The 23,198-nt window shown below is 45.7% G+C and overlaps 1 protein-coding gene and 1 pseudogene across 1 annotated transcript in view; both read left to right on the forward strand.

The window, feature by feature from the left end:
- LOC124550806 overlaps positions 1-23,198 on the forward strand; it is a 409,782-nt gene that overhangs the window by 178,301 nt on the left and 208,283 nt on the right. The gene's annotated exons all lie outside the window — the stretch shown is intronic.
- Positions 9,334-9,451, forward strand: LOC124551570 (annotated as a pseudogene).

The following is a 23,198-nucleotide window of genomic DNA, read 5'->3' on the forward strand; positions in this document are numbered from 1 at the left end:
AAAAACGTCTTACATCACCTCGGTTCCGAGAGTTCCGGAACCTGTACAGAAAATTGGAGTACAGATCAACATAAGCATCATTCCCGCTCTTTTTATTGCTCATGAAAACCACACATTGCATGATGTACCACCGTACAACGAGACCTTCGGAGGTGGTGGTCCAGATCTTTGTACACAGCGGTACCTCTAATACCCAGTAGCGCGTACTCTTGCATTAGTGCATGCCTCTATTCGTCGTGGCATACTATCCAAAAGTTCATAAAGGCACTGTTGGTCCACATTGTCCCACTTCTCAACAGCGATTCGGCGTAGATCCCTCAGAATGGTTGGTGGGTCACGCCGTCCATAAACAGCCCTTTTCAGTCTATCCCAACCATGTTCATAGGGCTCATGTCCGGAGAACATGCTGGCCACTATAATCGAGCGATGTCGGTATCCTGAAGGAAGTCATTCACAAGATATGCACGACGGGGGCCGCCAATTGTCGTTCATGAACACAGATGCCTCACCAATATGCTGCAGACATTGTTCCACTATCGGTCGGAGGATGGGATTCACGTATCGTTAAGCAGTTACGGCACCTTCCATGACAATCAGCGGCGTACGTCGGCCCCACATAATTCTACCCCAAAACAGCAGGGAACCTCCACCTTGCTGCAGTCGCTGGACAGTGTGTCTAAGGCGTTCAGCCTGACCGGGTTGCCTTCGAATACGTTTCTGACGATTGCCTGGTTCACGGCATATGCCACACTCATCGCTGAAGAGAACGTGATGCCAATCCTGAGCGGTCCATTCGAAATGTTGTTGCGCCCATCAGTACCGCGCTGTATGGTGTCGTGGTTGCATAGATGGACCTCGCCATATAAGTTAGGAGTGGAGTTTCGCATTATGCAACCTCCTGCACACAGTTTGAGTCGTAACACGACGACCTGTGGCTGCACGAAAAGCATTATTTAACATGGTGGCGTTGCTTTCAGGGTTCCTCCGAGCTATAATCCGTAGGAAGCGGCCATCCATTGCAGTAGTAGCCCTTGGACGGCCTGAGCGAGGCATGTCATCGACAGTTGCTGTCTCTCTGCGTCTCCTCCATCTCCGAACAACATCGCTTTGGTTCACTCCGAGACGCCTGGACACTTCCCTTCTTGACAGCCCTTTCTGGCACCAAGTAACAATGTGGACGCGATCGAACCGCGGTATTGACCGTCTAGGCATGGTTGAAGTACAGACAACACGAGCCGTGTACCTCCTTCCTGGCGGAATGACTGGAAGTGATCGGCTGTCGGACCCCCTCGATCTAATAGGAGCTACTTATGCAAGGTTGTTTACATCTTTGGGCTGATTTACTGACATCTCTGAACAGTCAAAGGGACTGTGTCTGTGATACAATCTCCACAGTCAACGTCTATCTTCAGGAGTTCTGGGAACCAGTGTGATGCAATACTTTTTTGATGCGTATATAAAAACATCCTTTTTATATAAATGTAGGCTTTCCCGGTGGATACTGTTGATGAAATCATATCGGGCTTCCAACCGGGTAGCTGCGTTGAAAATTCGCGACGTTTCGATGAGTGTCATTCTCATCATCTTCTGACTAAGTCACTTCGCCAGAAGATGATGAAAATGACACTCATCGAAACGTCGCGGATTTTCGACGCAGCTACCCGGTTGGAAGCCCGATATGATTTCATCAAAAACATTCTTTCTATTTGATTCAGTGAAGTAAGCTACAACTTAATCGTCAAGACATTTTTTCGAATAAAAGTACAATTGCAGCTTAATCCGTTGAAAGCAAGCCAATACGAACACCTATTTCATGCCTGACAACCATGCACTGAGGTGAGAAAAGCCATGGGACGTGAACCTTTATCGTTTCAGACCTCAACTTTCTCGGCATATTGCAGCAGCTCGACGTGGGACGGACTCAACAAGTCGGAGGTTCGCTGCAGCAATGCTGAGCCACGCTCCTTCTATAGCCGTCCGTAATTGCGGAAGTGTTGCCGGTGCAGGATTTTGTGCACGTAATGACCTTTCGATTATATCCGATAGATGTTCGATCTGAGTCATGTCGGGCGATCTGGGTGGCCAAATTATTCGCTCTAACTGTGCAGAATGTTCTTCAAAGCAGTCACGAACAACTGCGGAACACCATGAAAATTCCATCGTTGATAAGGTGGCATTGTATGTTTTAGTTAGTGCCGCTCTTTATGGCACTCCGCACCATCCTCTATTGTAAACACCACGTTGCAAATCAAAACAAACGATATTGTTGGCGCTCATCCGATACCGTATTCTGAAGTGTAGCTTTATGTCCACTTCGACTGCTGCTGTCGCATTGTACGAGGGTTGTCCAGAAAGCAAGATCCGATCAGTCGCTAAATGGAGACCACAGTGAAAATCAGAAACATTTTATTTGCAAGAGTTTGCTACACTTTCCAGGTACTTCTCTGCATAGCCACCGCTCCGACTTAGACATTTGTTGGAGCGTTATACCAAATTTCCAACACCACCGTCATAGAAGGCAGCCACCTGTGCTTTCCGATAATTCTCTGCGCTGGTCTATAGCGCGTAGCCTGCGCCCAAGTGTTGTCTTCGTACCCAGCGTTTCATGTGAACAGAGATGATACTCAGGACGAGCCAGTTACGACTGTGTTGTGGGTGATCGAACACTTCCCAGCGAAAAAGCTGCAGGAGCGTCTTCACTGCCCCTGCAGAGTGCGGCTGAGAATTGCCGTGAAGAAGGAAGTGCGTGGCAGTTGTGTTAGGCGGGCTGCATTCATTAAGGCGAAGCCTGTCAGCTGGCCCTCCTACTTGGCGGGAGACATCGTTGTTGTAGGCACCTTCACTCGCTCACAGTGCGCTCACAACTGAAAAGAGCGTCTTGATGCGAACGACGGTCGTACTAGAGACACTGCCCAACACATCTGTGCAAAGCTTCGTAGGACATTCACTGTGGTGTCCACTTCGTGACCGATCGGAACTTATATTCTGGACAACCCCCGTATAACAAAAATGAGTTGGAGTGTCGTGACTGTGCTTGTTAGACTGCACCTTCACACTTAATGCGAAACATTTTTCCCGACGATCCATAATTTAGTGAAGACACATGTTGTACGTTGTCACTTCTTAAAGTAAGTAACACATGTCGTCCCACGCTGACACAATTGCGTAACAAGAGTGGCACATTGTCGGAAGAATGTTCCACGCTCCATGAGAACTGTGTTCTGCTGTGACAAGGATAACAGGTGCGTCACATTCAGCAACTTAAGTGATACGGGACAGTTCGATTCTCGTGGGGAAAAGCGTCTAAACTGCACATAGATTCGCCGTGAAATTCTGGCGGTGTGTGGATCAAATGCAATTTGCATCCAGCTGTACTGAAATGGTGCCAACAATTTGACCAAGGTCGCAGATACGTTTGTGATGCTGATGGGCAAGAAAGGCCATCGATGTCACCGCAGACACTAGTGTCCAGGCAATGGGCGAGCTGCAAGAACGTCTTGGGGAGAGGTTTACTCAGATTATGACAGCATTTCAAATTTTTACATTCGCCCAACTACTATGTAAACGATTAAAACTCAAATTTTTATTGTCATGAAAGCAGTTAGAGAGACAACGTACAACTGGGTTAGCCACTTATTAATATACACTGAAGTGGCAAAGAAACTGCTCTAGGCATTCGTATTCAAATGCAGATATGTAAACAGGCAGAATATGGTGCTGCGGTCGGCAACGCCTATGTAACACAAATGTCTGGCGCAGTTGTTAGATCTGTTACTGCTGCTACTATTGCAGGTTATCAACAATTTAGTGGCGTTAAAGTCGGCGCACAAGCGATGGGACACAGCATCTGCGGGGAAGCGAGGAAGTGAGGTTTTTCCCGTACGACCATTTCACGAGTGTATCGTGAATATCAGGAATCTGGTAAAACATCAAACCTTCGACATCGCTGCTGCCGGAGAAAGATCCTGCAAGAACGGGACCAACGACGACTGAAGACGGAAGTGCAGCCCTTCCGCAAATTGCTGCAGATTTCAATGCCGGGCCGTCATCAAGTGTCAGCGTGCGAACTATTCAACGAAACATCATCGATATGGGCTTTTGGAGCCCAAGGCCCACTCGTGTACCCTTGATGACTGCACGACACAAACCTTTAGCCTCGCCTGGGCCTGTCAATACCGACATTGGACTGTTGATGACTGGAAAAATGTTGCCTCGTCGGACGATTTTCGTTTCAAATTGTATCGAGCTGATGGACGTGTACAGTTATGGAGACAACCTCACGAATCCATGGACGCTGCATGTGAGCAGGGGACTGTTCAAGCTGGTGGAGGCTCTGTAATGGTGTGGGTCGTGTGCAGTTTGAGCGATACGGGACCCCTGACACGTCTACATACAACTCTAACAGGTGACACGTACGTAAGCATCCTGTCCCATCACCTGCATCCATTCGTGTCCATCGTGCATTCCGACGGACTTGCGCAGTTCCAGCAGGACAATGCGACTCCCCACACGTCCAGAATTGCTCCAGAGCGGCTCCAGGAACACTCTTCTGAGTTTAAACATTTACGCTGTCCACTAAACTCACCAGGCATTAACATTATTGACCATATCTGGGATGCCGTGCAACGTGCTGTTCAGAAGAGATCTTTACTCCCCCGCAGTCTTAGGGATTTATGGGCAGCCCTGCAGGGTCATTGTGTCAGTTCCCTCCACCACTACTTCAGAATTCGTCGAGTCTATGGCACATCGCGTTGCGTGCTCGCAGGGTCCTACACGATATTTGGCTGGTGTATCAGTTATTTTCGCTCTTTAGTGCAGCTCCAATTGAGTACATTATCGCAAGGTATAAATTTTTAAGTTTAATGACTAACGGTATGAAATATGGATAACTGAGTTTTTGTTGCCCTTGGAAATCGTAAGCCGGCCGGAGTGGCCAAGCGGTTCTAGGCGCTTCAATCCGGAACCGCGCGACCGCTACGGTCGCAGGTTCGAATCCTGCCTCGGGCATGGATGTGTATTATGTCCTTAGGTTAGTTAGGTTTAAGTAGTTTTAAGTTCTAGGGGACTGCTGACCTCAGAAGTTAAGTCGCATAGTGCTCAGAGCCATTTTTGGAAGTCGTAAGATAATCTGCAGTTGGGTTTGTTCCCCAGGTTATCCAACTGTTGTTGTTGTTGTTGTTGGTCTTCAGTCCTGAGACTGGTTTGATGCAGCTCTCCATGCTACTCTATCCTGTGCAAGCTTCTTTATCTCCCAGTACTCACTGCAACCTACATCCTTCTGAATCTGCTTAGTGTATTCATCTCTTGGTCTCCCTCTACGATTTTTACCCTCCACGCTGCCTTCCAATACCAAATTGGTGATACCTCGATGCCTCAGAACATGTCCTACCAACCGATCCCTTCTTCTAGTCAAGTTGTGCCACAAACTTCTCCTCTCCCCAATCCTATTCAATACTTCTTCGTTAGTTATGTGATCTACCCATCTAATCTTCAGCATTATTCTGGAGCACCACATTTCGGAAGCTTCTATTCTCTTCTTGTTATGCACCTAGGATTATAGATATCTTGTAAGACATGTGATAACACCAGTACGGCTCGCTTGTTCCTGAGCTATAAACGAGAAAAATTGTGACCGTCCGCTCCACTTTGCGTCTAAGGTAATGTGACAAGAACTTGGCCGTGGTTCCCGGGTCACGTGACTTTGGCCTCGGAGTGCAGCACGACACAAACAGTGACTTGCGCGGTCTAGTTATATCTTCGGTCTGTGCTTGGTGTACACCGTCGCTGCGCCGACACGCACAGCCGGTCAGTGGCACGGCAGTAGGCTGGCAGGGAAAGCGAGCCGCAGCGCGCTGGAGAACGCACGTCGGCACGCGGCTGTGGCGACACGACCGAGCGCGGTCTGCATCTGCAATCGCCGGCAGCTTTTTATGTCCGCAAGTGCGTGTGCGTGTGCGTGCTATGTGCGTGTGCGCCTCAGCTGGCCCGCAGCGACGCAAGGCCGCCGCCCGCAAAGGGGTCCCCCTAATGCGTCTCCTTCCTGTTCCACTTACTCTCGCTTTCGTGAGACGCCTCATTAACGACGCCCTCCCCTGAATACTTTCTCTCTCCTCCCCAAATTCTGCCCTTCCTTTCTACATGGTTAAGGACGAGGGGCGTTCAATAAGTACAGGATTATTACAAATGATTGAAGCGATTTCACAGCTCTACAATAACTTTATTATTTGAGATATTTTTACAATGCTTTGCACACACATACAAAAACTCAAAGTTTTTTTAGGCATTCACAAATGTTCGATATGTGCCCCTTTAGTGATTCAGCAGACATCAAGCCGATAATCAAGTTCCTCCGACACTCGGCGCAGCATGTCCCCATCAATGAGTTCGAAAGCATCGTTGATGCGAGCTCGCAGTTCTGGCACGTTTCTTGGTAGAGGAGGTTTAAACACTGAATCTTTCACATAACCCCACAGAAAGAAATCGCATGGGGTTAAGTCGGGAGAGCGTGGAGGCCATGACATGAATTGCTGATCATGATCTCCACCACGACCGATCCATCGGTTTTCTAATCTCCTGTTTAAGAAATGCCGAAGTGCGGTGGAGCACCATCCTGTTGAAAGATGAAGTCGGCGCTGTCGGTCTCCAGTTGTGGCATGAGCCAATTTTCCAGCATGTCCAGATACACGTGTCCTGTAACGTTTTTTTCGCAGAAGAAAAAGGGGCCGAAAACTTTAAACCGTGAGATTGCACAAAACACGTTAACTTTTGGTGAATTGCGAATTTTCTGCACGAATGCGTGAGGATTCTCTACCGCCCAGATTCGCACATTGTGTGTGTTCACTTCACCATTAAGAAAAAATGTTGCTTCATCGCTGAAAACAAGTTTCGCACTGAACGCATCCTCTTCCATGAGCTGTTGCAACCGCGCCGAAAATTCAAAGCGTTTGACTTTGTCATCGGGTGTCAGGGCTTGTAGCAATTGTAAACGGTAAGGCTTCCGCTTTAGCCTTTTCCGCAAGATTTTCCAAACCGTCGGCTGTGGTACGTTTAGCTCCATGCTTGCTTTATTCGTCGACTTCCGCGGGCTACGCGTGAAACTTGCCCGCACGCGTTCAACCGTTTCTTCGCTCACTGCAGGCCGACCCGTTGATTTCCCCTTACAGAGGCATCCAGAAGCTTTAAACTGCGCATACCATCGCCGAATGGTGGATCTTTGTTGAGCTTCGTCCTGAAGTGTCGTTGCGCTGTTATGACTGACTGATGTGAGTGCATTTCAAGCACGACATACGCTTTCTCGGCTCCTGTCGCCATTTTGTCTCACTGCGCTCTCGAGCGCTCTGGCGGCAGAAACCTGAAGTGCGGCTTCAGCCGATCAAAACTTTATGAGTTTTTCTACGTTATCTGTTGTGTGTCGTGACCATATGTCAATGAATGGAGCTACAGTGAATTTATGAAATCGCTTCAATCATTTGTAATAGCCCTGTAATGGAACATTGCACAATTTAATAATTTCATGAAGTTCAGATAGGTGGCGGCGCTATCCGAACCCCTTAATACAACGTCTGTAACAGAGACTCGATCCAAGCGGGTAGCGTCACACGTGTTCAGAGACACTTGCAGAATGTCTACGGAGACCTGGAAGTGAACAAAAGCACGGTGAGTCGTTGGGCGAGGCGTCTGTCATCATCGCAACAAGGTCGCGCAAACTTGTCCGACCCCCCGCGTACCGGCCGGCCTGTGAGTCCTGCGGTGTCGGAACGAGCGAACACTCTCATTCGAGGTGAGCAGCGGATCGCAAGCAGACGTCTCACTGCAGAACTGGACGTCTCTTGGCAGTGCTGATGCACTCCCGCACCAGCTGGGTTGCTCAAACGTGTGCGGCCGCCGTGTGTTCCCCGCCGCCTAACTGCAGACTATAAAGAGCACCTCTGCTGAGCTGCTTGCGCGTCACGAGGCTGATCGTCATAATTCTTCGTCGAACATCGCCACAGGCGATGAAACAGAAACGAAACGGCAATTCATGGAGTTGCTTCGTATCACCTCTGTTCCGAGGGAGAACTTCAAAGCTGCGCTTTCAGCCAGTAAGGTTACCGAGAGAGTCTTTAGAGACTCTGTAGAGGTTATTCTGTTTTACGTTCTCCCTCGTGGTGCAAGGATCAACGAAGCAGTACGTCACTACGACGTTCACCAGTAGAGTGGTACCACGAGGGCATGCAGGTCCTTCCAGTAAGGTGATGTGAGGCCGTCGCGTTGAACAGAGATTATGTTGAAAAACATGGTTTTGTAGCGAGGAGACTGGGGAATAATATGGTGTATTCGAATCCTAAATAAACCAACCTGTTTTCAGCAAAAAAAAAAGTGTTGCAATACTACTTTAACGCTGCTCGTAAATACGCTATATCTATTTTGGATGCCGAACTGTGAGTGTGGCTTAAATTCGTGATTTATGTGATTATAATATGCACCCATTCGCTTTTCTAAATTTTTGATACGACTTATTTTCTACACCATTGAAGCTGTGGAAGCCATTGACGGTCATCACCAGGTGGAAATGGTACAGGAACATTATCTGGACCATGTGTAAGTAGGCTGTTTAGGTTTTTATGTTAGTAACGCCAACTGACTGTGCTGTGTTCAGTCTGTGGCTGATTTGCATTGTTGGAATTTGCTATTGTAGTGTTGGGCAGTTGGCTGTTAACATGCGTAGCGTTGCGCAGTTGGAGGTGAGCTGCCAGCAGTGGTGGATGTGGGGAGAGAGATGGCGGAGTTTTGAGAGCGGATGATCTAGACGTGTGTGCATCAGAGACAGTAAATTTGTAAGACTGGATCTCATGAACTGATATGTATAATATGACTTTTGAACATTATTAAGGTAAATGCATTGTTTGTTCTCTATCAAAATCTTTCATTTGCTAACTATTCCTACCAGTAGTTAGTGACTTCAGTAGTTTGAATCTTTTATTTAGCTGGCAATATTGGCGCTCGCTGTATTGCAGTAGTTTGAGTAACGAAGATTTTTGTGAGGTAAGTGATTTGTGAAAGGTATAGATTATTGTTAGTCAGTGCCATTCTATTGTAGGGATTTTTGAAAGTCAGATTGCGTTGCGCTAAAAATATTGTGTGTCAGTTTAAGCACAGTCATTTATAATTTTTCTGAGGGGACGTTTCATTCTCTGTTCAGTACTGATCTCCTTACCACTAAATCTGAGAGGTGTACGATGGGGCGTTTCCCTCGACGGACTCGTCAAAGTACTGCGGCAAGGCAAGCCGTTATAGCACTGAATTGATGGCGGCCCCTTGATTTATAATTTATGCAACCCTCAACACTGAACTGCCAACGGCCGTGACGCAGTGGTAACACCGGTTCCCGTCAGATCACCGATGTTAAGCGCTGTCGGGCTGGGCTAGCACTTGGATGGGTCACCATCCGGTCTGCCGAGCGCTGTTGGCAAGCGGGCTACACTCAGCCGTTCTGAGGCAAACTGAGGAGCTGCTTGATTGAGAACCCCAGTCTCGTAAACTGACATACGGCCGGGAGAGCGGTGTGCTGACCACATGACCCTCCATATCAGCGTCCAGTGACGCCTGTCGGCAGAGGGTGACACGGCGGACGGTCGGTGCCGTTGGGCCTTCCAAGGCCTGTTCGGACGGAGAGTACGGAGTCAACATTAAAATCGTTCTTGCTCCGTATCCGATTCCTGTAGGAAACACAATGTTTTTGCAGGAGCCTTTCGACACGGCCGCCTCCAGGAACAACATATCACGCCCCCTGGCAGTCAGTACACCGCAGAGGTGTTGGTCGCACTCACACCCTCCAGCTGGTGTGCTCGGGAGCCTCCCTCGCCTGGAGTTGTGTGCCGCGCCTTGCCTTCCCCTCGCTTCCCACGACACGCCCCACGCCCCTGGGGGCGCCACCGCCTCGTTATAGACGCAGGGCGCTGAACTGCCAGGAAGTCGGCCTCAGTGGCTCAGCCGTTCTGCCGCCGGCTCACCCAGGCTCAACGTCGCTCTGGCAGCGCACTCAGTGCCGCAGAACCCGCACACCTTCGTCGCACACTGTTGCGTGGATCAAATCGCGTGTCAGCAACGGACAACACGGGCTCTCATTAACGACGCCACAGGACGTGAGGGGTCCACCTGTACGTGGAACCCGATTTTGTAATATAATTCACGAAAAATGACCTGAAATGATTGTCATATGTCGAAGAGATTGTATTTTTGCCACCACTGAACCAAAGATGTTGCCTGAGTCGCAGATTCGATTGTAAGCGGTATCCATTCCATTCTGTTATACGTAGGATGTGAGACTTTAAAATTAGTGGCTAGCTGTGAGAGTTTAGTTGTCGGTCTATGCACGCTGCATCTACATCTACATACATACTCCGCAATCCACCATACGGTGCGTGGCGGAGGGTACCTCGTACCACAACTCGCATCTTCTCTCTCTGTTCCACTCCCAAACAGAACGAGTGAAAAATGACTGCCTATATGCCTCTGTACGAGCCCTAAACTCTCTTATCTTTGTGGTCTTTCCGCGAAATGTAAGTTGGCGGCAGTAAAATTGTACTGCAGTCAGCCTCAAATGCTGGTTCTCTAAATTTCCTCAGTAGCGATTCACGAAAAGAACGCCTCCTTTCCTCTAGAGACTCCCTAAAGCATTTCCGTGACACTCGCGTGATAATCAAACCTACCAGTAACAAATCTAGCAGCCCGCCTCTGAATTGCTTCTATGCCCTCCCTCAATCCGACCTGATAGGGATCCCAAACGCTCAGCAGTACGAATAGGTCGTATTAGTGTTTTATAAGCGGTCTCCTTTACAGATGAACCACATCTTCCCAGAATTCTAGCAATGAACCGAAGACGACTATCCGCCTTCACCACAACTGCCATTACATGCTTGTCCCACTTCATATCGCTCTGCAATGTTACGCCCAAATATTTAATCGACGTGACTGTGTCAAACGCTACACTTCTAACGGTGTATTCAAACATTACAGGATTTTTTTCCTATTCATCTGCATTAATTTACATTTATCCATATTTGGAGTTAGCTGCCATTCTTTACACCAATTACAAATCCTGTCCAAGTTATCTTGTATCCTCCTACAGTCACTCAACGACGACACCTTCCCGCACACCACAGCATCATCAGCAAACAGCCGCACATTGCTATCCACCCTATCCAAAAGATCATTTGTGTAGATAGAAAACAACAGCGGACCTACCACACTTCACTGGGGCACTCCAGATGATAGCCTCACCTCCGATGAACACTCACCATCAAGGACAACGTACTGGGTTCTATTACTTAAGAAGTCTTCGAGCCACTCACATATTTGGGAACCAATCCCATATGCTCGTACCTTAGCTAGGAGTCTGCAGTGGGGCACCGAGTCAAACGCTTTCCGGAAGTCAATAATACAGTTTTTATAAAATAAAGTGATGAACGGTATTGTCTGTGCTCACACAGAGCTGGTAGTCTTAGGTCGTAGTTATTGGTATGAAAGTGTGAGTGCGTGTCATTGATTTGTAAGTGAGCCGATAAGACTCGCTATTTGATTTTTTTTTTTTTTTGTGTGTGTGTGGGTTTTGAAATCACCCGCCGTCTCAGTATTCTCCGCGATGTCAATATTGAGATCGGGTTGGAGTCTCCGGTTCCCGCATATCTTTCCGCGCGCCGCGCGGCTGCAGAAGAGGCTTGCTGTGAGTTAACTCTGGATTGTGCGTGAGGAGCGACGTCGATTTCTGAGGGCAAGGCCGCTTGGTCGGTGTGCCCCGCGGAAGCAGTCGTTTGGGGACGGAACGCCGTGGACTCGAAGATCCTAGCGTGGAAGGCCGGAGTTGTTGCGCTGTCGATCATCGTGTGGTCATTCAAGGGCTGAGAAGTGATTTCCTGGTTCTGCACTTGGATTCCGACGAAGAATTACGGCTAGTTTGGTGCATGAGGTGAACGTAAGCATTCTAAAATTGTGCCCGCTGGTGGCGCGTATGTCAGACTTGTGAGTGGTTTAAGCTTTGCTTCGGCACTGCGGCCTCCAGTTAGAGCGCAGCTTGCGAGGGGAGCGTTGATATCGGCACTGTCATCTGTTTAGCTGCTTTAAAGTAAATGACTGTTTTGGGTCGACGGTGGATCCAAGTGAAGCACAAAATCATTGCTTATCTTACTAAGAAACCTAAATCGGTCCCCAGCGTGTTAAACTCTGTTATCTACGTTATAACGACTAATTGACACTGGTGGTGTCCACGACTGAACCTCGGAGGTACTGTTAAGTGTTTTTAGTAAGGGAGAGATTGTGGAGTTTTTCAGTCGAACTCATATGAATCACGCCAGATGATACGCCGGTATAGCGATGACGAATACACGTTTCCAATGTGCGTTTACCGCGATGTCGCCAAACACGGATGCGACCATCATGATGCTGTAAACAGAACCTGGATTCATCCGAAAAAATGACGTTTTGCCATTCGTGCACCCAAGTGCGTCGTTGACTACACCATCGCAGGCGCTCCTGTCTGTGACGCAGCGTCAAGGGTAACCACAGTCGTGGTCTCCGAGCTGGTAGTCCATGCTGCTGCAAACGTCGTCGAACTGTTCGTGCAGATGGTTGTTGTCTTGCAAACGTCCCCATCTGTTGACTCAGGGATCGTGACGTGGCTGCTCGATCCGTTACAGCCATGCGGATAAGATGCCTGTCATCTCGACTGCTAGTGATACGAGGCCGTTGGGATCCAGCACGGCGTTCCGTATTACCCTCCTGAACCCACCGATTCCATGTTTTGCTAACTGTCATTGGATCTCGACGAACGCGAGCAGCAATGTCGCGATACGATAAACCGCAATTGCGATAGGCTACAATCCGACCTTTATCAAAGTTGGAACGTGATGGTACGCTTTTCTCCTCCTTACACGAGGCATCAGAACAACGTTTCACCAGGCAACGCCGGTCAACTGCTGTTAGTGTATCAGGAATCGGTTGGAAACTTTCCTCATGTCAGCACGTTGTAGGTGTTGCCAACCTTGTGTGAATGCTCTGAAAAGCTAATCATTTGCATATCACAGCATCTTCTTCCTGTCGGTTAAGTTTCGCGTCTGTAGCACGTCATCTTCGTAGTGTAGCAATTTTAATGGCCAGTAGTGTATTTTCATAATTTAGCTTGGGACGTCATTCCGTGGTTTGGTGTGGCCATCCCACGAGTTTAAAATCACGAAAATTTTCTTACTGCCTGGCTGAGATTGCCTTGCAACAGTTGTTGGTTTGTCTCTTATCTACCCCACTATAACGCTGTTTGGTGCGCTGCGGTGTGGTAAAGTGAAAGTTCAAAATGGCTCTGAGAACTGTGGGTCTTAACTTCTGAGGTCATCAGTCGCCTGGAACTTAGAACTCTTTAAACCCAACTATCCTAAGGACATCACACACATCCTTGCCCGAGGCAAGATTCGAACCTGCGACCGTAGCGTTCGCACGCTTCCAGGCTGTAGTGCCTAGAACCGCCCGGCCACGTTGGCCGGAAAAGTGGAAGTGTTCAGTAGTACCGCACCTATTTCGTCGCCCCTTTGAAGATCTGCAAGCCGTATCCATATCGACGTATAATCCCAATACGCAATTTGTAAGTTGGTTGCGCCCTGTAAACGTTTTGTACATCGTGGGAAATCTTTCTCGCGCCGCGTGTGATCCTGAAGGAGAGCACGGCGCACAACAGCGCATGACCACGACGAAATCAAAAGATATGTATTGTACATATATATTTTTTAACCGATGTAACCACTGAGCTTAACAGTTTGTGTGTTTTTTATTTATTTTGAAAGGAAAAGATTAAATACCTGTTATAATTAACATCTGTGCTCAATTGTCATAATTCCTTGGGTTTAGTATCCATCACATGTAGCGAGGTTTATGGTGTAAAGTGTTTAAAAGCAGGGAAAATATTTTGTGATTCGGTGCACATCGTAGAGGCTACGGGGTTTGAGTGTACATTGATAGTAATCAGATTTTATTGTATGTAAGTTGTTGTTTTAATTAAAATATTTTATTGCATTTAGAGATTACAGGTGAAATCTATGAAAATTTTAGTATTGCAATGTGGCATTAGAATCTTCTCTTTAACCTTACATTATGCAATTTGTATTTTTTTCCTTTGTTAAAAAGGGATTTTGAGTTTTAAGCGTTGTAAATTGATTCTGAGAGCTGTTCTTTGATCTTTAAAATAATAGTTCAGGAACTTTCATTAATAAACTACAGGGTGATTAAAAAAGAATACCACAACTTTAAAAATGTGTATTTAATGAAAGAAACATAATATAACCTTCTGTTATACATCATTACAAAGAGTATTGAAAAAGGTTTTTTTTCACTCAAAAACAAGTTCAGAGATGTTCAATATGGCCCCCTCCAGACACACGAGCAATATCAACCCGATACTCCAACTCGTTCCACACTCTCTGTAGCATATCAGGCGTAACAGTTTGGATAGCTGCTGTTATTTTTCGTTTCAAATCACCAATGGTGGCTGGGAGACGTGGCCAAAACACCATATCCTTAACATACCCCCACAAGAAAAAATCGCAGGGGGTAAGATCAGGGCTTCTTGGAGGCCAGTGATGATGTGCTCTGTCACGGGCTGCCTGGCGGCCGATCCATCGCCTCGGGTAGTTGACGTTCAGGTAGTTATGGACAGATAAGTGCCAATGTGGTGGCGCTCCATCCTGCTGAAATATGAATTGTTGTGCTTCTTGTTCGAGCTGAGGGAACAGCCAATTCTCTAACATCTCCAGATACTGTAGTCCAGTTACGGTAGCACCTTCGAAGAAAAAGGGACCAAAAACTTTATTGGCTGAAATGGCACAGAAAACGTTCACCTTAGGCGAGTCACGTTCATACTGAGTCGTTTCCCGCGGATTCTCAGTGCCCCATATACAGACATTGTCACGGTTGACTTTCCCGTTAGTGTGGAAAGTTGCTTCATCACTAAACACAATCTTTGAAACGAAAGATTCATCTGTTTCAATTTGAGCAAGGATAAAATCACAGAAATCGATTCTTTTAATCTTATCAGCTGCAGACAGTGCTTGAACCAGTTTCAGACGATAAGGTTTCATAACTAACCTTTTTCGTAGGACTCTCCATACAGTTGATTGTGGAATTTGCAGCTCTCTGCTAGCTCTGCGAGTCGATTTTCCTCGGCTGCGAACAAATGCTTGCTGGATGCGTGCTACATTTTCATCACTCGTTCTCGGCCGTCCAGAACTTTTCCCTTTGCACAAACACTCATTCTCTGTAAACTGTTTATACCAACGTTTAATACACCACCTATCAGGAGGTTGAACACCATACTTCGTTCGAAATGCACGCTGAACAACTGTCGTCGATTCACTTCTGCCGTACTCAATAACACAAAAAGCTTTCTGTTGAGCGGTCGCCATCTTAGCATCAACTGACGCTGACGCCTAGTCAACAGCGCCTCAAGCGAACAAATGTACAACTAAATGAAACTTTATAGCTCCCTTAATTCGCCGACAGATAGTGCTTAGCTCTGCCTTTTGTCGTTGCAGAGTTTTAAATTCCTAAAGTTGTGGTATTCTTTTTGAATCACCCTGTATTACAAGAGCAGGTCAACAAAGACTTTATGATCAAATGGCTCTGAGCACTATGGGACTTATCATCTATGGTCATCAGTCCCCTAGAACTTAGAACTACTTAAACCTAACTAACCTAAGGACATCACGCAACACCCAGTCATCACGAGGCAGAGAAAATCCCTGACCCCGCCGGGAATCGAACCCGGGAACCCGGGCGTGGGAAGCGAGAACGCTACCGCACGACCACGAGCTGCGGATAATGAGCAGATTTGCCTAGCAATATGTAATGCAAAAAGGGATGACATTCAATCAATGGTAATTAACACACCATTCCTATAATGCATGTTTGAGCAGAAGGTGAAACAAGCAGCGAGAGGTCTTTTCGTTTGGAATTCCGAGGGACAATGCAGAGGAAAGGCCGCGCTACAAGGGGTACCACAGAAACCACTTAAAGGGGTGTCCCAGGCGGAAAGTCAACGACCGACCAGGTGACTCAGACGGGGAGAGTGACTATAATGGCCCATCTGAGGGAGGACGGGAAAGAAAGCTTTCAGAAAACTGCATTTCAGAATTCCAAATGGATACGAAACAAGACCAGTGACGCATTTTCGATCACGTTTCAAGCAAGCGGTACACAAGTGAGAGAGTCAATGTACGTATTCAGGTGTCTGGAACAGGCACAAAACATCCTATTGGCGGAAACGCGCTAGGAAGGAGAAAATAGTCAAAGTTTCGACGCAATTTAATGGTAGGGACCTTGCAATTGGTAGAGAGAGTTTCCACAAAATAAGAGGAATGCTCCTATTGGTCGAAAAAAGCCGTGACGTGAAGAACGAAAGAACCTAGGTGGGGAGACAGTTTGGCTGTGAGTAAGACAAGACAGAAATTTTTGGGGACTCTTCTCTGAACTGGCGTCAAGTGCAGAATGGAGCGCATAATGCTCTGTACTATGCAGGAGAGTAATTTGTGTGAAGACTGCGTTCACAGCAGCTGACATCCAGCTAGAAATTAGCTGTAGCATCGTTTAGTTCCAACTGTGGAGAAATGAATCAGCCAATTAGTTAATTGTCGTTGAAAGAACTGTGAGGGCATTATAATATGAATGCTGCTCCAACCATGCCTGTGTATATTGCCATATTCTAAGATTAGGAATCAGTACATGTCCTTTCGCATAACGAGAAACATAGGGAAAGTTTCTGCTGGAAAATTCAGCAAAGGTGTAATTAGTTCTATAGGAATTTCAGCGGAAGAGAGTGGCCTAGCAGACAACAGCTCATCGCAGCTTAAGGTAAATACCGCGTGCAGAGGTGTAAAACTTGTTGGTTCAACAGCTTGCGTCCACTGTAAACTCGAGCGACCTTGGGTAATGTTTTGCTCACTTTATCACATAACCAACCGTCCACTGTAAACTTGATTGTAATCCAAAAAATAGTACCGAACTTTGAACCAGAATCGGAAGATTTTCGTAGCACTGACCAACATCATAACGTAAGTGTATGAACAATTTTGTAAAGAAACTTCTAGTTAAACTTTAATATTGCCGTGTTTAGTATAATTTAACCTTCTGAAAGTTAATGTTTAATATTGTTGTGTTTAGGATTATTTCACTTTTTGATGTTGAAGAGATGTTTTATCCTGACAACTGTTTTTCTTTTATTTTTTATTTTTTTTTCACATTGAAAACTGTGTAAAAGCGTGTAATTTTGTGCTAATATTGCGACATTAAACATGTCATTTCAACTTACACAGTTGTCTTCAATCCTAGAATAAGTAAACCACAAAATATTGCACCTTAAATATTTAGTTTTAAGTATGCAGCAACGCAATGTGCCTTTCGCTAATTTTTACAGTACTGACCCTTGAATGCAGTAACCAAGTATTGTCAATCAGATTTAATGTATAGGTTTGTAATATTTTGTGTGTTTTGTAATCCTGATACAGAGAAGTTAAATTTTGGAATCTATTTTGTCAAACGATGTCAGACCTTTTGTCATCTAATAATCCAAGTATTGTTAACTACGACAGTAAGTGAGAATTGTAGAACAGTTGAGAAGTTCACTGATTTTGAAGTTAATGTTAAACATTCCATACCACATTTTGTGAAGGTAAAACCTTATTCTGAACACAATTTTCAAACTGAAGCATTCGGCCTTAGGATATCCCCTTATCAGTACCTCATCCTCTTCCACGTCGTGTTTATTTGAACCCAATGAATATGTTTTAAAAGAAATCATTTTTACAACAGAATAAGAAAAGCATTAATGTATCAGAATCAGAAAAGTATTAATATTTGTAAGAGTTTGGCTCTGAGCACTATGGGACTTAACTTCTAAGGTCATCAGTCCCCTAGAACTTAGAACTACTTAAATCTAACTAACCTAAGGACACCACACACATCCATGCCCGAGGCAGGATTCGAACCTGCGACCGTAGCGGTCGCGCGGTTCCAGACTGTAGCGTCTAGAACCGCTCGGCCACCCCGGCCGGCTTGTAAGAATTTCAATGCAGGCATCATTGCGCAGCGCTGAGCCAGTATCCAGTATTTTCACTGAACATTTGCAAGGTTATTCATTTATCAACCAGTCTATTAATATTATTTGTATGAAGCTATTTTACGGCCGGCACTGCACCTCACTGTGCCAAGACTGAATATTTGCTACGCCCGCTGTGGAGAGAACAGAATACCAAGATTACATCCGTTGCGACTTTAGAGCTAAGGAAAATTTATTTCATTGTTTATTTCCATAGGGAATTTTATCAGGTTATTGGTTCAAAATGGCTCTGAGCACTATGGGACTTAAGATCTGAGGTCATCAGTCCCCTAGAACTCCGAACTACTTAAACCTAACTAACCTAGTTAGGGTGGTTCCGGACAGAAGCGCCGAGAACCGCTCGGCCACACCGGCCGGCAAAAATTAAGTGTTTGTTCTAATGCCTACCTGCTATTACTCTACCTTCCTATGATACTGTTACGTAAGGTAACAGTTTCTAGTTGGTTGTTGAAAACCAGTTGAAGAATTTTAATTCTATTTGCAACCGGTTGGCTTGAAATTCGTGACATTGTAATTAATTACGGTTGCTGACCACAGCCATGTTCAAAACATTAACTTTGGATTGTTATTGCCGGGAAAATTTCCATATTTTTCAAAGAATCATATATGTTTCTGCGTTTAGTTTTAGAATATCCGTAATTTTTTTGCTAACATTGTTTTGAGGTAGGCAGTCGATTCGAGGGTGCATAGGGTGGCCATGCTTGAGGACAGTGGAGTTTGAGCGACGCTAAGAGCCTGGCGTGCCGCCTGTCTGCGGATGGTATTGGTTGGTAGCCACGATCGGAGACAAGTATGTATGTAGCGACGTTCGAAAACGCTCAAGTTGAGCGCAATACAGTGGTTTAGGACAGCAGACAGCAGTGTATTTTGTGAACTGTGAACAGACTGTCGAGTGCCGTGATCGCGAGATATGCATTTTATAGTGAAGTGTTGTCGCATCAGTTATTAACTTCCGCCCTTACGTAAAAGCCCCTCAGACTGCATTGCATTTGTTTAGTCAATATATTGAAGACTATTCGTCGAAAAATAGAAATAAACTATTTGTTCAAATTATAGATCAACTTGAGTGACTCGATATTTTTGAACTTCACCGCAATACCTGAATGCATTGCTTTTTCATATTTTATTTCAGCTTGAAAATTGCGTTTACGACAGGTGTGAGCTGGACGAAAAACGTAGCCAAACATTGGGACCAGCCACATCTCTGGACCGCTCAATGAAGCTGAGTGTTGAGTGTAACAAATTATATAAGGCTCACCGGCCATTTGACCATGTTTTTCTGTGCATATGCACAAACTGTGCCCGAACTCTTACGGGAGTCGGCAGTAAAGCCGCGAGTAATGAGTATAATGAGCAGGGGCACTATGAATATAGTGCAGGACAATAAGTTGCTAATGTGGGTCTCGCGGGAGGTGTGCCAGAGATAAGATAGAGCGCCTGCCATGTAAGCAGGAGATCCCGGGATCGAGTCCCGGTCGGGGCACACATTTTCTACTGTCCGCGTTGACTTATACAAACGCCTGTATGCAGCTCGTTGCAGCTCGAGCCAAACTATTCAATCTACAGTGCGTAGCGACCAGTACCGTTGTAATAGGAACTTTCCACAAATTAAATTAAATTCATTCAGAGATCTGGAGGTCAGCATACCCCTCCACACCATAACACCTCGACCACTAAAGCAATCATGTTTCACAATGTCCACGGATGTATAACATACTCCCACTGCCGGCCGCTGTGGCCGAGCGGTTCAAGGCTCTTCAGTCCGCAACCGCGCCGCTGCTACGGTCGCAGGTTCGATTCCTGCCTCGGGCATGGATGTGTCTGCTGTACTTAGGTTTGTTAGGTTTCAGTAATTCTAAGTTCTAGGGGACTGATGACCTCAGATATTAAGTTCCATAGTGCTCAGAGCCATTTGAACCATTTGTTCCCATTTTCTGCCTTATGAGCTTACATCCAGAATCACTACGAAGACTGAATCCGCTGTCATCCGAACCCACACCTCGTTGGTCCAGTCACTATGCTCTTGGTTCCATCACAGATCCTTGAACGGTGTACACACATCGGTCACGTTAAATGTGACGCAGTGTTCCTTCTGCATGAGCGTCTTTTTAACGATGCATCCGGTCCTGAACTCATAGACACGATGCCATCCAGTAGCGCAGCAGGAGAACCTGTTGGAAGGAAGGGACATTGGGCGAATGGTCTGGCCTGCTCGTTCCCCCCGATTTAAATCTCGTTGAGCATATGATGGATGCGTTGGGCAGACGTATCGTACCGGCGGACACCTATATTCAAATTTCCGTGCAGCAGTTCATATTCTGGCTTGCTGAAGCTTCTGCGAATCATTTGACGTGAATGATGGGACAGTTCCTTTCAGTAAGCCATGGCAACGTTTCTCTTCACCAGTTGGGGCTAGTGATACCGCAGTTCTTTTCACACACTTCCCTAACCGAATCTTGTAGTCCGTGTGTGACGACCGCATCATCGCGAATCTTTGATTCCAGTCTTCCTTTAATGCTTCCTTCGAAAGGAGAAGCGCCGTTAAGCGTAGTCTCAGACATCGGAGGAAGCGAGACGCTGACAGAAATAGGAATGACGCCTCCGAACCCGTCCCATCTGCCGCAGACTTTCTCTTCTGGCGCCAAACGCCTGCTAGCTGCAGTGCCGCGTTTACAGGATGCAACAGTCTGAATCCGGTGTTTCTTGATGAGGATGGTCGTTCAGTAAATAAGGCAACGCCTGTAAAAATATTGGTGCCTTATTTATTGAACAACCATCGTCATAAAGAAACACCGGATTTGGTGTTACAAAAACGTACGGCCAAACTTTCAGGAAACATTCCTCACACACAAAGAAAGAAAATATGTTATGTGGTCTTGTGTCCGGAAATGCTTACTTTCCATGTTAGAGCTCATTTTATTACTTCTCTTCAAATCACATTAATCATGGAATGGAAACACACAGCAACAGAACGTATCAGCGTGACTTCAAACACTTTGTTACAGGAAATGTTCAAAATGTCCTCCGTTAGCGACGATACATGCATCCACCCTCCGTCGCATGGAATCCCTGATGCGCTGATGCAGCCCTGGAGAATGGCATATTGTATCACAGCCGTCCACAATACGAGCACGAAGAGTCTCTACATTTGGTACCGGGGTTGCGTAGACAAGAGCTTTCAAATGCCCCCATAAATGAAAGTCAAGATGGTTGAGGTCAGGAGAGCGTGGAGGTTATGGAATTGGTCCGCCTCTGCCAATCCATCGGTCACCGAATCTGTTGTTGAGAAGCGTACGAACACTTCGACTGAAATGTGCAGGAGCTCCATCGTGCATGAACCACATGTTGTGTCGTACTTGCAAAGGCATATGTTCTAGCAGCACAGGTAGAGTATCCCGTATGAAATCATGATAACGTGCCCCATTGAGCGTAGGTTGACGAAACTAAAATGAGCTCTAACATGGAAATTAAGCGTTTCCGGACACATGTTCACATAACATCTTTTCTTTATTTGTGTGTGAGGAATGTTTCTTGAAAGTTTGGCCGTACCTTTTTGTAACACCCTGTATATATACGGAAACGTCCTTTCAGCTGCTTCAAATTCGATGTTTCATCTGCAAGTTTCGAACAGTTTCGACGGCTGGCAGAGCCGCAGTGAAGCATTAAAATGGCGTCTAAGCAAGACACTCGTTATAAGCAACCAGTTGTAATCGAATTCTTTGTTGTGGAGAAAGCAGCCGAGTTGGGCGTCCAGAGACATCTGTGTAAAGTGTATGACAGTAACTGAAAACCATCATGATTTACCGCCAAGAGCTACTTGTAAAATTTGTTTATTGAGGAATTAGTTTCGTCCCATAGCCCATTATCATAATCATAAAAGCATTTACATCCTTATACTATGCAACATAACATCAGAGACAATAGACAATAAAGTCCACGAATTCGGTGTAGTTGTCACGTAGTGTATAATTACGTCGCCAATCATAAAATGTGCCAGGCTGCGCACCCATTCACGCTGTATCAACAGCCAGCATTAACACTACCAACGGAGGCAGTCTGCGCTCTACTGACTCCACAGCTCATCACCGTTTAGCTCTTGGACCAGAAGTTATTTGAAAGTCTGTTCTCACAGGAGCCAGTTGATACGAGTAGTGCTGGACGATGCGTGAAGAGTGGAGTTGTACCTTGCCAAAGCTACGGTAATTTGTGTGCAGTATATAAATAGTAGTACGTAAATTGTAGGATCACGGCAGTATTGGTAGGGAAAGAAACATGAATGAATGTGTGTGAAAATGGGAGCCCACGACTTCTCTTTGATTTTGTTTGTTTGTTATGCATATGATTAGAATCGCACATCCTTCCTTGCGGTCCTTTGTGTATTTTATATCCTTATAAAATATGTAGTCCATTATATAAGTAGCAAAAAGTAGTTGATCGCCCAACTTTTGCAATTTTATCTATTTCTTTTGACGCACGTGCAGTTTACATGCACAGACATAAAAATCTGTGTAATTATTATCGTTATTTTCCACTCAGTAATATGTTCATCACGATCAAAGGCAAGAGCCTCCTGTTGTCATTGATCAGTGCAAAAGGTGTTTATGAGTAACAGAAAATTGTTTTATATGAGCTCGATTTTTGTTTTGTGTTTTTCTTAATAATGCCTTTTTTGAGCAAATTTGCGTTTTCTAGCGATATATGATAAACCTGTACTTTTTTTTTTTGTTTCTGTTTCTACTAAATCACCCCTTTGTTTCACGTTACAAATCAACAATTTGCGATAAAACCGGAATTAAACACTGACTGTATCAATTGTGTTACAAATAACATTTATTTTCAAGTAACAGGCATGAAAATAACAATGTAGAACAAAAACCTTTCCTAACTTCCGCGGCCCTTTTTACACTGAAGAGCCAAAGAAACTGGTCTAGGCATGCATATTCAAATACGGAGGTATTTAAAAGGGCAGAATACGGCGCTCCGGTCGGTAACGCCTATATAAGACAACAAGTGTCTTGTCAGATTCGTTACTGCTTCTGCAATTGGCGGGTTATCAAGATTTAAGTGA

This window comes from Schistocerca americana, chromosome 9 (genome assembly GCF_021461395.2).
Source record: "Schistocerca americana isolate TAMUIC-IGC-003095 chromosome 9, iqSchAmer2.1, whole genome shotgun sequence".
NCBI lineage: Eukaryota > Metazoa > Arthropoda > Insecta > Orthoptera > Acrididae > Schistocerca > Schistocerca americana.